This window comes from Cyprinus carpio, chromosome B1, assembly GCF_018340385.1.
Source record: "Cyprinus carpio isolate SPL01 chromosome B1, ASM1834038v1, whole genome shotgun sequence".
NCBI lineage: Eukaryota > Metazoa > Chordata > Actinopteri > Cypriniformes > Cyprinidae > Cyprinus > Cyprinus carpio.
The window spans coordinates 22,968,786-22,973,785 of NC_056597.1; the positions used below are offsets into that span (position 1 = coordinate 22,968,786).

The following is a 5,000-nucleotide window of genomic DNA, read 5'->3' on the forward strand; positions in this document are numbered from 1 at the left end:
AAAACTGAATAAATAAGTTTCCACTGACGTATGGTTTGTTAGGATAGAACAATGTTTAGCGGAGATACTAATGTTTGAAAATCTGGAATCTGAGGGTACAAAAAAAAAAAAAAAAATTTTAAATAAAATTCAAAAATTTTTGAAAATCCCATTTAAAGTTGTCCAAATTAAGTTCTCAACAATGTGTATTACTAATCATAAATTAAGTTTTGATATATTTACGGCAAAAAAAAATTACAAAATATCTTCATGGAACATGATCTTTACTTAATATCCTAATGATTTTTGGCATAAAAGAATTAGTCATTTTGACCCATACAATACATCATATAATGACATATATAATCTATATAATATATTATATCTATTTATAATATATATTATATATATATTATAGATATATATATATATATATATATAATACGCATGTACAGTGGTGTGAAAAATTGTCGGCCCCTTTCCTGGTTTCTTATTTGTTTGCATGTTTGTCACACTTTAATGTTTCAGATCATCAAACAAAGTCTTCATTTTGTTTTTCTTCAGTCATTGAGAGGTGGACTTGCTGGTGTGTTTTGGATCATTGTCCTGCTGCAGAACCCAAGTTCGCTTCAGCTTGAGGTCACGAACAGATGACCGGACATTCTCCTTCAGGATTTTTGGTAAACAGCAGAATTCAGTTTCCATTCATCACAGGAAGTCGTCCAGGTCCGGAAGCAGCAAAACAGCCCCAGACCATCCCACTACCACCACCATATTTACTGTTGGTATGCATGTGTTCTTTTTCTGAAAAGCGGTGTTACTTTTACGCCAGATGTAATGGGACACACACCTTCCAAAAAGTTCAACTTTTGTCTCGTCAGTCCAGAGGTAATTTCCCAAAAGTCTTAGGGATCATCAAGATGTTTTCTGGCAAAACTGAGATGAGCCTTTGTGTTCTTTTTGCTCAGCAGTGGTTTTCGTCTTAGAACTCTGCCATGCAGACCATTTTTGCCCAGTCTCTTTCTTATGATGGAGTCATGAACACTGAGCTTAACTGCGGCAAGTGAGGCCTGCAGTTCTTTGGATGTTGTTTTGGGGTCATTTGTGACCTCTGTGCTCTTGGGGTAATTTTGGTCGGCCGGCCACTCCTGGGAAGGTTTTTTTCATTAGTGAATAATGGCTCTCACTGTGGTTCGCTGGAGTCCCAAAGCTTTAGAAATGGCTTTATAACCTTTCCCAGACTGATAGATCTCAATTACTTTCTTTCTCATTGTTTCTAGAAATTTCTTTGGGGATCTAGACATGATGTCTAGCGTTTGAGGATCTTTTGGTCTACGGTCACTTTGTCAGGCAAGGTCCTATTTAAGAGATTTCATGATTGTACAACAGGTGTGGCAGTAATCAGATCTGGGCTGTGGCTTAGAGAAAACTGACCTACAGGTGTGATAAACTACAGTTTTAACAGGGGTGCAAACACTTCTTCACAACAGGGCCATGTAGTTTTGGTTCGGAGGATTTTGTTTTCCCTTAATAATAAAAACATTCAATTAAAAACTGCATTTGTTGTTCATTTGTGTTATTCTTTGACTAATATTTAAACTTGTTTGATGATCTGAAACATTAAAGTGTGACAAACCTGCAAAAAAAATAAGAAATCAGGAAGGGGGCCAACACTTTTCACACACACTGTATGTATTATTATTATTATTATTAAATAAATTATTTACCATGATTTTAAACGTAAAAATAATGTTAAAATAAAAATTGATATAAAAAATTTTTAAGTGTAAAAATAAAGAAAAAATAAAAATTGCACAAAACAGGAAAACAAAAATAATGTATTATTAAAAAAATAATAAAACAATTACTATTAATAATACAACCATTATTATTATTAAAAAATAATAAAACAATTAAATAAAGAGTTATTATTTATTTTATTAAGTTTTATTTTATTTTATAATTTACCACATCTTAAGTGTAAAAATAAAGACTTTTTATTCTCAGTCCATGTATTATATTACCAAACAAAAAAGCAGCATTCAGAAATGCTTGTTACGCCAGTGGGACTCTCCCAAGACCATTTTCTCACCTTGTTCTCAAATGGAGTGGATATCAAATTATGTGATGCAGACAGCAGCTTCTGAAATACTGCCAGTCAACCATATGGTACTCAAATTAACGTCTTGCTTTAACTTTATCAGCCACAGGCGAAGATTTATGGAAGACATCGCCGGCAGCGTCTGCTCAGACGGATACAGACCGGCTTGTCTTTCAAGACTACATACTGCAGTTCAAGTGTTCACGACCCCAGGTGATTATTTTTAACAGACTCTTGCTGATTGTTTGTTCTCGAAAGAAGGACATTTGGATTCGGAGAATGATTTTAATGTGACTTGTCATCTTTCATTTTCCATGAAATGCTTCTCACAACATTAAAGGAATAGTTCAAAGAAATGTCATTTACCAATCCTGTATGAATAATAACTTGCTTTCTTCTCTAAAATCATCAAAGAGTGAAAAAAAATAAAAAATAAAATAAATTATATATTATATACAGGTCCTTCTCAAAAAATTAGCATATTGTGAAAAAGTTCATTATTTTCCATAATGTAATGATAAAAATTAAACTTTCATATATTTTAGATTCATGCACCCCCAACTGAAAATATTTCAGGGTCGTTTATTGTTTTAATTGTTTACTGATGATTTTGGCATACAGCTCATGAAAACCCCAAAATTCCCTATCTCAAAAAATTAGCATATCATGAAAAGGTTCTCTAAACGAGCTATTTACCTAATCATCTGAATCAACTAATTAACTTCTAAACCCCTGCAAAAGATTCCTGAGGCTTTTAAAAACTCCCAGCCTGGTTCATACTCAAAAACGCACATCATGGGTAAGGACTGCCGACCTGACTGCTGTCCAGAAGGCCATCATTGACACCCTCAAGCAAAAGGGTAAGACACGAAAGAAAATTTTCTGAACGAATAGGCTGTTACCCAGAGGCTGTATCAAGGCACCTCAGTGGGAAGTCTGTGGGAAGGAAAAAGTGTGGCAAAAAAAAAAACGGGTGCAGCAACGAGGAAGAGGTTACCGGACCCTGAGGAAGATTGTGTGAGGAGAAGGAGAAGGACCGAGGGACCTCCAGACCTGGGGGAACCTGCGCAAGTCAGTGGATGAGTCTGGAGTAGAAACATCCAGAGCCACCGGGCACAGGCGTGTGCTTTTGAACCAGAAACACGGCCGGGAGAAGCGCACACCTGACCTGGGCTACAGAGAGAATCACAGCACTGGACTGTTGCTCAGTGGTCCAACGTACTTTTTTCGTATGTAAAGCAAATTTGCATGTCATTCGGAAAATCAGGTGCCAGAGTCTGCAGCAGGACGGAGACTGGGGGAGAAGGAAATGCCAAAATGCCTGAAGTCCAGTGTCAAGTACCCACAGTCCAGTGATTGTCACTGTGGGTGCCATGTCAAAGCTGCTGTGTGTTGGTCCACTTGTTTTTATCAAAGGGCACAGGGTCCAATGCAGCTAGCTATCAGGAGATTTTGGAGCACTTCATGCTTCCATCTGCTGAAAAGCTTTATGGAGATGAAGATTTTGTTTTTCTGTTTTTGTGTTTCACTGGTAAATGGTTTACTGACCATGGTATTACTGTGCTCAATTGGCCTGCCAACTCTCCTGACCTGAACCCCATAGAGAAAATATCTGTGGGTCGATCATTGTGAAGAGAGAAGTTGAGAGATGCAAGACCCAACTACTCTGGATGAGCTTAAGGCCGCTTATCGAAGCATCAATGGGCCTCCGATAACACCTCAGCAGTGCCACAGGCTGATTGCCTCCATCCACGACACGCATTGAAGCAGTCATTTCCTGCAAAAGATTCCCGACCAGTATTGAGTGCATAACTGACATAATTATTAAGGAAAAGGTTGACTTGTTTGGTGTTAAAAACACTTTTCTTTTAATTGGTCGGATGAAATATGCTAATTTTTTGAGATGTATGCCAAAATCAAGATCAGTATTAAAACAATAAAAGACCTGAAATATTTCAGCGGTGGTGTGCAATGAATCTAAAATAATATGAAAGTTTAATTTTCCTCACTTAAATTATGGAAAATAATGAACTTTTTCACAATATGCTAATTTTTTGAGAAGGACCTGTATATTATATATATGTATATACACACACACACACACACACAGAAAAAAAATAATATTCACTTAAAACAATGACTAAATGAATAAATACTGACAAAATATTACTTCACATATAAACTGAAATCACCAAATAGTGGGAGATAAATAAAAATAAATATATACATACTAAGAACATACTTAGTTTTAATTGAAACCTAATCAAAAATTAGTGACAGAATAAATAAATAAATAAATAAATAAATAAATACTCACAAAAAATATTGGTGAACTGTCTCTTTAAGTGAGAAATTCAAGCAATAGATTCAGGTACGGATTTCTTAGGAATCTTTCCAAGCCTTTAAAGCATTTCTTTTTACTTTCAAATTGAAATTTTTGCCATTTGCAAAGGCTAATTAATTGTATCCTTGGGTCGTCTGGCTATATAATCAAATGTTTCATTAAAGCAGATTGATCTAGATGCTGCTTATATTGCCCCCTTTGAAAAACAGCCGACAAAATAATAGTATTACCTTCGTCTTCGTGCTATGATGAGGCTGTTGATGATGAATGTAAACAACATATTCATTTACTCAGCGCCGGAAAAGCAGCTTTACCCTTCAGATAATTACAATGGAGTAAATCATGCAAATACACATCTCACACAGCACTCAAACCTCAACCACACACAACCTGCTCCTTCACAAGCGCTTGAGACGGAGAAGACTGAGATGTTTGTGCTGAAAATGAGTGACATAAATTTAAAAAATACAATTAGACGAAATATTCATAAATATACTATATCATTTCGATATTGTGTTTGATGGCAGACTTTGGGATGTGAGCATATTCTGAGACCTAAGTGAGATCTGCATCTTA

The 5,000-nt window shown here is 35.7% G+C and overlaps 1 protein-coding gene across 1 annotated transcript in view; it reads right to left on the bottom strand.

Moving 5' to 3' along the window:
• Window positions 1-5,000, bottom strand: part of gpc6a (glypican 6a) — a 201,906-nt gene that overhangs the window by 93,681 nt on the left and 103,225 nt on the right. The gene's annotated exons all lie outside the window — the stretch shown is intronic.